Genomic DNA, 13,542 nt, shown 5'->3' on the forward strand with positions numbered 1-13,542 from the left:
ACTATATTGCCAGTTAGATGGCAGGTAGTTTGGGTTAAGTGAGGACCAGGAGAAGTAGCTTCAAGAGAAAAGTGCTTTCTTTTTTCTCAAACTATCTCAGTCAGATAGGAAAGCTCCTAGGTGGATTAGCACTGGTAAAGTTGATGTGAGCACCTCTACATGGGTACTAGTGGCCCACCAGTCTCACAAGGGAGCTATCAAGCTGTGCCCAAAGGCACTTTGTCTACACAGCACAGCCACCATCACTACCACCGGTGTTCTTGGTCAACTGTAGATTCAGGCTAGAGTGAGCTGTTAGCCTTTGCAGAAAAAACAAAAGTCAGTCCTTACTGACTTTCTGACCACATTTTTCCAGGAACATAGCCTTTTCTTACAGAAAAGAATTTCAGGGGCAGACAACATTGTGAAGTAAAATAGTTTTATTTAGAACAGTGTATGAGGACAGAGAGCCAGAGAAAGAGAGAGAGAGGGAGAGAGAAAAAGAAGAAAGAGAAAAATGAAAGAGAGTCAAAGAGAGAAAGGGGTGATAGAGAAAGAGATGTATGTATTCAAGAGAGAATACAGGCTTCTCTGGAGGGGAAAAAGCTGAGAGTGTGCATCTCAGGTCAAGATACAGAGGTGAATGGATAACACATGACTTTACAAAGGTGGTTTTACAGTTGTTTTTGTTTCCAAACTGAATGCTTCACTCCAAGTAAAGCTTGTTCCTAAGGCATTGTTGAGGAGACAGATTTTGGATTTTCCCAGGTCTTTTTCATATTACTATCCTGACCTTTAAATTTTCTTGAAATACAGAAAGGTTGATCCACTCTTCTCTAGACAGTGCCTCATTTCTGCATCTAGGTGGTGCTTCATTTTTTCTACCTCCAAAATATTATTTGCACCTCAAAAGATTGTCATTTGTGGGCTATAGATGACAACTTGGCAGTTTCTTTGTCCTTCTAATACTTTCCCCCAAAATCATTACCACCACCACCTTTCCACATCTATCTGCTTGTAACAGAATCAAAGCTACGTGTTTTCATTTACACATATGTAAAATTCTCCCAGAGAATAAGAAAAAAAAAAAACAACACCTAGACAAAGATCCTTTTCTCATCTCAGCTCCTCTCTGTCTAAAAATTTAACAATCAAGACAAGTTCATCACTTGATTCTATTCTGTTAATACTTGTAGATGAAATGTTGTGAGATAACATTGGGTTGCCCTTGTTTCACAGGGAGCTTAGGTCTACTGAGTTACTCTCACAACAGTGACCCTGAGGCACACCCAATTCCATCAAGCACTAATACTATATTGCTTTTCTCTTTCCTTTATGCCATTTTTATAGTTTGTTTAGCAATAATCTTTTTGTACAGACACAGGAAGACAGTGGATGCTATGTTTTTGTAACATAGTAGTTAATTGACTCCAAATAATATTTACTCCTTGTTATCCATCATACTTACCTGATTTATGCCTCAGTTGCCCTTATTTCCTAACACACCCAAAAGGAGGGTCCCTACAAAGGTACTGGATGAACCCAGGGCAAGCTGTAAGCAACCATGGCATCAGAAAGGGACAAGCTAAGTGCCATAAGAAATATAATAAGTTAATAACATGGTCATGGACAAACTGTCATGATTAAATAAATAAGGATCCAGCTGGGGTTAGAAAAGACTAACCTGGCCTGAGGACTGTATTCTGGAATATCTAGTGAGATGTCTCAAGTGAAAGCCAAGCTTACTATGTCTTTTACTGTGTTCATAAAAAATGACTAGAACTATTATAAGAGGAAGTAAATTTACTATGATTATATAAATGGATTACTACACCCTGGATGGACTCCCAACCTTGAGTGGATCTCCTAATAATCTGGAGTGCTGATCCCTCAAATGAGATTTTGTCCTTGAGTTCATCCCTAGAATTTCCCCTGAAGGAGTGGCTTTACCTCTGTTTGTTGTCATGACAATGTTCACCCTCACCTATGTGAACCCCCACCCTTCATTATTTCTATATAACTATGCTGTAAGGGGTAAGAAAAGTTGAGAACTTTGAGGTCTACGAGAAAATTAGGATGATGGAAATATGATGACTAGGACTACGACCAAAACTATGACTATGACTGTGCTGCAAGTGGAGAGATTGGGCCACGCTGGGAAGGAGAGAGAAATAAACTGTCTACCAACCAGTCTGGGGCCCTGTTTCTCTGTTCCCTAGTCCTTCATCCATCTGTCGCCCTTGACAGGCCTGAGGAGGCGGTTCTCAGCCACCGAAAGCTTGAGTCCCATGTGGGTCCCCACCCCCACGTTTTTCTTTTGAATCTCACAAAGCTTGACTTTGGAGACAAATTCAGGAAAGAATTTATTGCTTACTCTTGGGCCCATGGTCTACAACTGACCTGTCTACTTTGATCTTTTCCTATGGAAACCACTCTTGTGACCTTGGAGACAGTATGATTGTTTTGAGGCCTTAAAACCACACTATCTTCCTAGCTGCCATCAATAAAACTCTTTCTTAATCTGTCAGTGTCTCTCATTTGATTTGCCCTTGAGAAGCAGTGAAAACAAACCTTCATGTTATAATTTGATGAAGTCAGATAGGAGTATTGCTGAGAGCCATCTATGATGGGGAAACTTTTGTGCATACTCCTCTTGTCTTGAAAGGGCCCTTTTGCTATAGTTAGTGGGTCGGAGGCATAGGAAGCAAGGGCGGTAGCACAACAGTAAGAGAGCAAGGCAGAGTTACAGACTGCCTGCTAGAATCATACAGTCTCAGTGGTGATGTGCTTAGCACTTGCCGGACAGTATTGATGCTAGGGACCCACCATCTCTGAAGAGAAACTAAGGCAGTCTTCAAACTGCACCTGAAGTCAGTTGATACTTGGGATACAGAGATTGATCCCTATCACTTGAGTTTTCATGGAAGATGTCTGAACTTAGCTTGAAGCAAGAAATTTCTTTAGTAAGAAAAGTCAGTCTGATTTCCTCCCAGATTTAATATTTGTCATCCATGTTGCCCAGTTCTAATGTTCACTCTCACAGGAGAAAGGAAATCTGGGGCCGGAGAGACAGTTCCTCCAGTTGAGTGCTTTTCCTGCATCCTGCTGACTAGAGTTTGATCCCCAACACCTAAGACCCCACTAAGAATGATTCCAAAGGACAGGTTCAGGATTTAGGAACCAAGTATGGCCCCAAGTTTTTTTAAAAAGATGTGAAAGTTTATATTTTTAGTAAGCAAAAATAGAAATTTTATTAAATTGGGAGACAGACATGGTCACGGGGCTCAAGAGATAAAGCAGACTTCTCTAGAGGTAAGAGAGAGTTCCATGAAATAAAAGAAGTAAAGGAAAGGAATCGAAAACCCCAAAATGGGAATTCCAAAGTGGAAGCTCCTGCTTGCTTTGAACATCACTTTTATGCATTTTTTAAAACATTCTTGTCTCAAGGGATTCCTCTGTAAATGAAAATCTTTTGCTTGGATTGTGTCAAGAAGAAAAAATGTTGTGCTTTTCTACACTTCCAAACTTAATAGTTCTTAGATCCTGCTGAATTCTATCGTGAGAGTCTCTAGCCGTTGACTTTGTGCTGGATTTTCACAATCATCTTAAGTAGGAAACTCAGGTTGTCCTGAAGTCTGGATTGGATCGTTTCAGTTCTGAGTTTGGGGCTCAGATCTCCTTTCATGACCATATCTTGATTTTTTTTCTTTTTTAAACTTATTACCATGGCCTCCTTGATTGCCTGCCTATTCCACTAGCTCAATAATTTCCAGGATGAACTATAAAAATGAAGTATATAAAATACAAATCACCAGGGACCAAAGAGACAGTACAGTGGAAAAGGCACTTGCTTTTATGAGACCAATAGGGACCTGGCATCCCATATGGTTCCCCAAGCACACTAGGAATCATCCTGAGCACTTAGCCAGGAGTAAGCCCTGAGAAGCACCAGGTGTGACCCCAAATGAGCAAACAAAATTTGAATGACTAAAAGACAGTGACAAAGAGAACATCTTAAGAGTAGTCACAGAAAAAAGGAAATATATCAAAAGTATTATGTAATCTTCCATCACTTGATCACTTGATATCCCACTACTCATCAATCCGCTCGAGTGGGTGCCAGTAACGTCTCCATTTGTCCCTGTCGCGTGCTAATGTAGCCCACTGGCATCTACACATTCTAGAAACACGAAGAGCCTCAAACCGATTATTCAGGGTCTTGACGAAGAAGTATGACCATCTCATAGGTGGGCGGCCATGCAATCTTTTGATATCCTGTGGAATCCAGTCTGTAATGGCTCTAGTCCAGCAGTTGTCTCCAAATCTCATTACATGTCCAGCTCAATTCATTTTCGATGCCTTGGCAAACGAGACAGCAGCCCTAATTCTTGACCTTCGATGAAGGTTGGAACTCCGGATTCTTTCTCTCATTTGAGTCAAGCGTGATCCTACAAGTATAGCTCTTTTGATTCCTCTTTGGGAGACCCAAATAGCATTCTCATCCTGTTTTCATAGGGCCCAGGTCTCTGAGGCGTACGTTAATGCAGAAAGAACAGTGGAATCAAAGATATGTTCCCAGAGCTGGAGGCTCTTCGTCCACTTAACTATTTCTTCGACGTTCTTGAAGGCATTCCAAGTCGCTCTCTTCCTCCTGTGCAACTCAGGTGCCAGGTCATTTGTCATGTTGACTTCTTGACCTAGGTACACATAACTGTTGCATTCGGAGATGTTCGTCCCATTGAGAGTGAATGGAACATCAGGAATGACATTTCTCATAAACATTGTCTTTCTGAGATCTAGCTGTAGTCCAGTAAATTAATCTCCATAAATATTTATAATCTTGTAGAGATATTATGTAAAAAAACATGAAATATGTGAGACTGGAGAGATAGCACAACAGGCTGAATTTGATCCTTGAACTACATAACCACTGAATGTGACATAAAAAACATAAAACAACCAAAAAAGGAAAAAAATCTGCAAGTATTAGATAAAAAAAAGTAATTAAATTTTATTGTTCAATAACTTAGCACAAAACATACACAGTCCCAAATACACAGGGAAATTCTATAATAATAGCACAGAGTATAATAATCATACCTTTCCTTCTAACTTGTTCCAAAAACAAAAGTCAATATTACCCTGGCCTCAAAAGTCAGCTTGTTACCAGTATTTTGATGTATTCTTCATCAAAGTCACTCTCTGTATCCAATTTTCACATATAATTTTAGAGATCATTACACAACCCAGGAAAGTGTTACTAATTCAAATTATATAATTTTAGAGATCCTTTCAGCAGATTTTTAAAGCATTGTACAAAGTTGAACTTACTGCTCTCTTATCAGTATTGCTTATAAAAGCAGATACTACTTTTGCTATACCCTGTGTATTTTTTGTAACAGGTGAATTGATTTTTGCTATGAGGTCATCTAAAATTCAGATAAATGTTAGCTTTGTTTCCACATATATCAGTGAAATAAATGAGCAGTTATAGGAGAAATAATAGTGATAATTTAATAATAAATAATAAAGTAATAGTTATTGATGAATATTGGATATCAAAAGAAAACAAACTGTCCCGTTGTTCATCGATTTGCTCGAGCAGGCCCAGTAACGTCTCCATTTTGAGACTTGTTGTTGCTGTGTTTGGCATATTGAATACGTCACAGGTAGCTTGCCTGGCTTTGCTGCGCAGGCGAGATACTCTCAGTAGCTTGCTGGGCTCTCGGGGAAGGGCAGAGAAATTGAACCCAGCCAGGCTGGCTGCACGCAAGACAAACACCCTACCACTGTGCTATCGCTCCAGCTGATTTTAGGGATAAGTTCAATTGCAAAGAAGATGTGACATGTTAACACTGTAAAGGACTGAAAAGTCAAGGAGAAAATAGCTATTTAACCAAGTAAAATGGTATATAAAAACATCAGCAAATAGAAAACTTATCCAAAAATTTTATGAGCTTTCTGACAATGTGATAAACTGAAGTAATATCCCTAGAGATATCCTAAGTGCAGTATTATTTTGAAAATGTAAAATCTAGTTTGGACAAATAATTAGATGCAGATGGGTTGGACAAATTCCATGGTCATTGGCAAGCACTTGGATTTCTGAAGGATCTCTGCTGGAAACACTTTTTGATGAATGAATATAAGCTGTAAGCTTGCTTAGTCAATAGATTAACAACTCTCTTGGGATCTTACTGTAGCACTGTAGCACCGTCCTCCCATTGTTCATCGATTTGCTCTAGTGGGCTCCAGTAATGTCTCCATTGTGAAACTTGTTGTTACTGTGTTTGGCATATGAATACATCACGGGGAGCTTGCCAGGCTTTGTCAGTGGGCGAGATACTCTCGGTAGCTTGCCAGGCTCTCCAAGAGGGGAGGAGGAATCGAACCCGGCTCGGCCAGGCCGGCCACACAAGGCAAATGCCCTACCACTGTGCTATCACTCCTGACAGGGATCTTACTATAAATTATTATTTTTTTCTTCAAGAATCTTCATCTTCCTCCAATGTTGTATTATTTTTTTCTAAGAGACCTTTCCTTCAGCACAAATTAGTGCTTATTTTTCTGTTTCAATTATAAAATATACCTATCTTTTCATGATAAGAGTATCTTGATTTCAGGGTTTTTAATGTGTTTAATCCATAAATTATTTAAAAAGATTAACTATGACTATAAATAATTATGATTAAAGAGCAATAACTTTTTCACTATTATTCTAAGACTGATTTTCTATGAAATTATCCAGACTTATATTTCAATCACAGTGAAATAATCATTTAAAATTGCATTGAAGGAGACTACACTACTCCAAATTACACACACAAACATTTAATATTAGTATTCTTATTTCTGAACTTTGTGCAAGGTTTATTATTTTAACCCATGAAAGTTTGATTATTCTCCTTAATCATATGTTTTTCTCCTAGTAATACCTTTGATTTTTTGTCAGTTCAGAATATATCACAGGCATGTGGCACTGTCTTAAGGAAATGTTAATATAACAAACAATATACCCCATTTTATAGAAATACCTTATAACAAACATTAGGATGTTCAAAATGAGAGAAAACTCAAATTACGCATAGTAAGCAGAAAAAAATAACGTAAAAGTTTAATTTATGATTAATGTAAGAATGGAAAAGGTGGCAATTTTTTCTAATTTATAAGAAAATAGAGAATAATAGAAGATAATCTGTTTAATAAAATCTTTTTTTTTTTTTTTTTTTTTTTACTTTTTGGGTCACCCGGCAATGCTCAGGGCTGATGCCTGGCTCTGCACTCAGGAATTACTCCTGGCAGTGCTCTAGGACTGTGGGATGCCAGAGATGGAACCCCGGTTGGCTGTGTGCAAGGCAAATGCCCTCTCTGCTGACTATTGTTCTGACCCTCTGTTTAGTAAAATCTTTATAGGAGAGGAGAAAACTTCATATTTTTATTCCACAAGTAACTTTAAGTATTTTTTATATGCCAATGACTAAGTTATCTGGACATAGGCAAGCCATCCTATCACTGAAAGTTGCTTAATAGGGCTCAACAGATCTACCAATTGCTAATGACAAAGTAATTTATACTGAAAAAATAGAGAAAGGAGAGAACTCAATGTAATAAGTGACTTAAACAGAAGAATGAAAGGGGACATGCCACTGCCATTTGTTGAGAATATACTTTTGCTAGATGTATCATGATATGTAATGTTTATTAGCGTATTTCAAAGCCTTATTGTTTTTATTTTATTGTAATTTTTGGTTTTTATTTTGAAGAAAAAGTAATTGAGGTATGTTACATAAGGTAAGTGATAAGTTTAAAACTTAATTAAAAATCTGGCTTCTCCAAAGCTCTCTTCCCCATGTATAAATGTTTCATCGATTTGCTCGAGCGGGCCCAGTAACGTCTCCATTGTGAGACTTGTTGTTACTGTGTTTGGCATATTGAATACACCATGGGTAGCTTGCCAGGCTTTGCCTTGCGGGCCAGATACTCTCAGTTGCTTGCTGGGCTATCCAAGAGGGGTGGAGGAATCGAACCCAGGTTGACCCGGTTGGCCACGTGCAAGGCAAACGCCCTGCTATCACTCCAGCCCGTAAATGTTTAGGGGATTGAAACCCTGAATATATTCTACATGATATAAACTTGTAGTACTTTCTCATTTGACCTTTCCTAACATCATGAAATGCTAGACCTAAAATTTACCTGTGTGAATTATGTTTTGGTTCTATGTATTTCTCCAAATTTTATTATAAGAAGAGAACAAAATAACATTATTTCAAAGATTTAACACCCTCTTACAAAACTCAGGCACAGTAAATTTTAAGGAAATAAGCAGAAAACATAAGGAGACATAGAGGTGGTGCTTAAGATCTGAAATGGGCCACTGTTCCAATTATCTATTGTTACATAACAAGCTATACCCAAGACAAAAAGGTAAAGGTAAAGGCCCTCCCGTTGATCGTCGATTTGCTCGAGCGGGCCCAGTAACGTCTCCATTGGAGACTTTGTTGTTACTGTGTCTGGCATATCGAATACTCTCGGTAGCTTGCCGGGCTCCCCAAGACAAAGTTGCCCTCAAATACATATTTTATTTTTTTCTCAAATTGTGTTCAGTTAGAAAGCTTTCTCTGATCAATTTGATATTATCTGCAAAAACTGGCTTGGGGATTCACTTACAATGTGGTCTGTACATTATGTATCTGACTTCCCTATATTCCTTGGAATTTTTTTTCTCTTTCCACATAACATCTCAACCTACTCAGTATTTCCATGTAACTTGTGGATCTTATTATACCATGGGCAAAACTACTTATTAGCAATACCTACTATAAAACCTAGAACAGGAAAGGTACAACAAGTAGAGCACTTGCCTTGCACATGGCCAATAAAGGTTGAATCCCCAGAGCCTTACCAGAAGTGATCCGTAAGTGCAGAGTCAGGAGTAATTTCTGAGCACCACCTAATGTGGCCCCCAAATTAAAAAAAATCCAAACAAATAACTGCACAAACAAATAGTTCAGAGGCACAGGCGTTAGTTTGAAGGAATATTATAACTTAATCATAGAAGTTGCAGTTACTGCGTGCCCATATACGATTATTTAAATAAATCAGTTTCCCAGGACCAAATTCAAAGGAAAGGAATAGGCAGACAATAAAAACTCTTTGCAGGATATGTGATTACAGAGAAAGAAGAAATTGGTATCTACCTTAAAGAAAAAGTTTCCAGAGGCACTCTAATGTAAAACACTACAAATATCATTAATCATTCATTATTTGCACTGTCCAAATTTGGTTAGATTTGGTCCCATAGACAACCCAAATGACCTGGGTGGGCATTCATATAGAGGTGGAGCTCCACTGTAATCTACTTAAGTCCTTTGCTGGGGCCAGGCCAGACCCAGTCAAGTACTGCATCAGATGTCCTTGCCTTTCTACCTTGGTGTGACAGTGCAAGGTCCTTTTGCTGTCTGGAGCTGCCCTGAGCCTCTAAGGCAAAGGTGCACATACTGCCTCTGTGTAAAAGGGGTATGGAGCACATCAGACCCCTTGTCTGCCCTCAAGCACAAGGTCTTCCTTCTGTACTTAGCTGGCCTTGGTCCAAGCAAATTACATTAAGATAGAAAAATCAGATTCAACTTCCTGCAACAAAACATGGGTGGAATTTTAGACACTGACTCCAACTAGTTAAAAAACACTCTATCATTTCATAGTTTTGTTGATCAAGGTGATTGAGGCCAATTATATTTGCTGATTATTACTAATGGATATGCGGCTCCAAGACACCTATTGAGATTGGGCATTAATGGCAGTTTCTTTCTTGATGATTATACTTCTAAGATTCTTGGGAAAGACATTTTTGGGCTATAAAACTGTCAGGAGGCTGGGAGAAGATATATACCTCAAAGGAGCAGAGAATTTATGACAGTTTCCTGAAGTAAATGTTTTCTGAAAATAAGAAGGTCAGTGTCCTGTAGTCTTGAATAAATTTGTTTAAAGCTATAAACTTGAGGGGTCATCAGTACTATCATTTATTATTGTCAGCCATGATTTATTATATTTCAGTCATTATATACACATATATTCATTACACACATGTATATCACATAAGCATGCAATACATACACACATACATTTATACTAAATATAGAAAATGTTATTTAGCCAATTTCCATTAGAAAGGATTTCTAAGCAATTTGAGGAGCAAAAGTTCCACTCCTTCCACAGGAAAAAAAAAAGTATATCTTTTTTGGAAAGAATTTCTTTTATACTAGGGGCCGTGAAATCAGGATGAGCCTAAACTTTTTCTTGTAAAGACATCTTTCTCATAAATACAGGGAAGTCTTTAACACGTCTTTATGAAGAAGAAAGAATTTAAATCCACCTATATCTTTACTGTGACTCTTAAACTTATGTTCCTTTCTCCTTCCTGGTGTCTTTGCAAGCAACTTGAAATGGTTTCTGAAGCCATATGAGTGAACCACACAGTCTTCCTGGATTTTTCCAACGTCCACAGGAGGAAATGAAGGTCCAGTCCCAGTGAAACTCTAGGACCAATCTAACAGGCAGTGAACAGTGGTGGACAGAGAAAGAGCTTTATTGTAGCAGATTCATGTCTTCAAAGTTTTAATGTTGGGGCTGGTAGGAGGTAGGGCATTTGCCTTGCACGTGGCCAACCAGGGTTTGATTCCCAGCATCCCTTTTGGTCCCCCAAGCATAGCCAGGTGTAAATCCTGAGAGCAGAGCCAGGAGTAACCCCTGTGCATAGTCAGGTGTGACCCGAAAAGCAAAAAAAAAAAAAAAAAGCTTTAATGTGGCAGATTCATGTCTTCATCTGGCCTCATTGTCCCAAGAATGTATTTATTTTTGCTAATAAAAAATTTAGGCACTGTCATTTAAAATATTGTCATGATAGGGTTTAATTCATACAACATTCCGACACATAGCATCCAGTAGTGTTCAACTCCACAATCATTGTCTCAGTTTCCCTTTCACTAATCCCTCACATCCATCCTCCATATGTGTAATTCTGTAGACCTGTTCTCAGGTCCTTTGGGCACTGGTTATTCCCTTATTATGTTTCCTTACATCCAATAAGTAGCATTGTCCTCTCACTGTTCATTGATTTGCTCTTGCGGGCACCATTGTGAGAGTTGATTCTACAGTTTTTGGCATATCGAATACGCCATGGGGAGCTTGCCATGCTCTGCCGTGTGGGCAGGATACTCTTGGTAGCTTGCTGGGCTCTCTGAGAGGGACTGAGGAATTAAACCCGGTTGGCCACATGCAAGGCAAATGCCCTACCCCTTGTGTTATCCCCCAGCTCTGGCTCTCATCCTATATATGAGATTATTTTGCATTTGTTTCTCTTCTGGCTGGAGTGATAGCACAGCGGTAGGGCATTTGCCTTGCACGCAGCCAACATGGCCTACCCGAGTTCGATTCCTCCGCCCCTCTCGGAGAGCCCTGCAAGCTACCTAGAGTATCTCTCCCACAGGGCAGAGCCTGGCAAGCTTCCCGTGACGTATTCGATATGCCAAACACAGTAACAACAAAGTCTTCATTGGAGACGTTATTGGGCCCGCTTGAGCAAATCAATGAACAACGGGAGGGCCTTTACCTTTACCTTTTATCTCTTCTGGCTAATGTCACTCAGCCTCACACCAATTAATTTTTGGAAGGGGATGGGGAGGAGAACAAGTGAGAATTGCACGCTTCCATTCTGGGCACCAGAAAGAAAAATAAAATTCCTTTTTGGGCTGTTTCCCTGAGGTACACTTCTTATCAAGAATCTCAAACAAGGTTAAGGTTAATCTTTAGGGCAAGGGCAGAATGAAAAAGAATGTTCTTCCCTTTAGACTTCAGGTAAAGGTGAATGGAAAACAAGCTCTCTTTACCTTAAGGCTTAGGGCAAGCTCTTTTGTTTTTGTCTGTTACTGATCTTTTTATCCAATTTGGGTGCTGTTAATGTATCACATTACTTTTTCTCCTATCATTCTAATGCTTGTTTATTTGTCCAGTTTCGGAGGAACCCAATGGTCTATGAGATACTTTCATTCCAACATTAATTCTTAAAAACTGTGCAAACTAAGCAATAAATCTTGTGCCAAAGCAAAGACTTTAAACTGTCTAATAGACTGGGACATACCTCTCAGCATTAATTTCTCCCTCCAGACAAATTGCAAGAGAAAGTAATTGTTACGATGATGTCCTGCATGAAAGAAAACCCAATCTCTACCCAGCTTTATCCAAGTTTAAAAGAAAGCCCCAAAGCATTAATTTTGCTTTATATAGGGAATTCTGGGTCCAGCAATCTTACATGCTTTGTTAAAACTAATTTACAACCTTTCAATTATATCTTATATAGGCCATGAACCTTCAGGCATTTTGGTTATACCCAAGATTCTATAAAATAGAATCCCCTGCTGTCTAGAGAGGAATTGTCAAACTCTCTAGCCTCTGATTATTTGCCCTTGGGATTCACACAGTGGTTGTGGGAAATGCTGTCTGTATAATTTACCATTTATGAAATATTCTCCTTGTTAATCACATGGAACACTGCAGGCATTTTCTATAGAGCAGAAATATATTGTTAGGACTCTACTTTAAAGCATAGAGAACTAAAACTAAAATAAAATAAAACAGAATAAATATAGAAGATAAAATTTCAGGCATCTCATGCTGAAAATAGACTGTAGACTGAACATGACACCCACTTAATACCTCTATTGCAAACCACAACACCCAATAGTAGAGAGAGCAAAAGGAAATGCCCTGACACAAAGGTCCGTTGGGGTGAGGAGGACAGGCAGTGGTAGTGGGAGGGATACTGGGATCATTGGTGGTGGAAAATGGGCACTGGTGGAGGGATGGATACTCGATCATTGTATGACTGAAACATAAGCACGAAAGTTTGTAAGTCTGTAACTGCACCTCATGGTGATTTGTTTAAAAAAAATAAAAATTATTAAAAAAAAATTTCAGGCATCTAAAATTCTCCATGACACCATGTCCAAAGGTTAAAGAAGAGATAGTACAGGGGAATGGAATTTCCATGCTGCTACCTCATTTATATCCTCAGCTCCACACTGTTGTAGGTGACTTGGCTGAAGTGGGGAGCAAGGGAGGTAGGCTCAAAATAAAAGTGGCTCTATTTGATTAATGCACTACCAGGAGTAATTTCTGAGTGCATGAGCAAGAAATAACCCCTGGCATCACCAGGTATGGCCTAAAAAAGCAAAAAAAAATGATTAGTTATTGTTAATTATTCCTAATATTTTATTTTTTAAAAGTTGAGCATTCAGAAATTTTATTCTGAAAATCTCAGAAACATATAAATATCTTACGAAAAATGCTAGAAATTGAAGTTATGACATGTTGACTTTTTTTGTGTATGAAGGCCTGGGGAGCAAAATGTGAATTTGTAAAGCAATGTCCCAGCTGAACCATGATGGACATGGATGGTGAGAAATACAAGTGTAATAAGCAACTCAGATTTAGAAGTTGGTTACCCATTATATAGGATTGTAGTACATTTTATATTAGTGACTGTAGACATTAAATACAGAAAATATT

This window comes from Sorex fumeus, unplaced genomic scaffold (assembly GCF_029834395.1).
Source record: "Sorex fumeus unplaced genomic scaffold, SorFum_2.1 ptg000061l, whole genome shotgun sequence".
Taxonomy (NCBI): Eukaryota; Metazoa; Chordata; class Mammalia; order Eulipotyphla; family Soricidae; genus Sorex; species Sorex fumeus.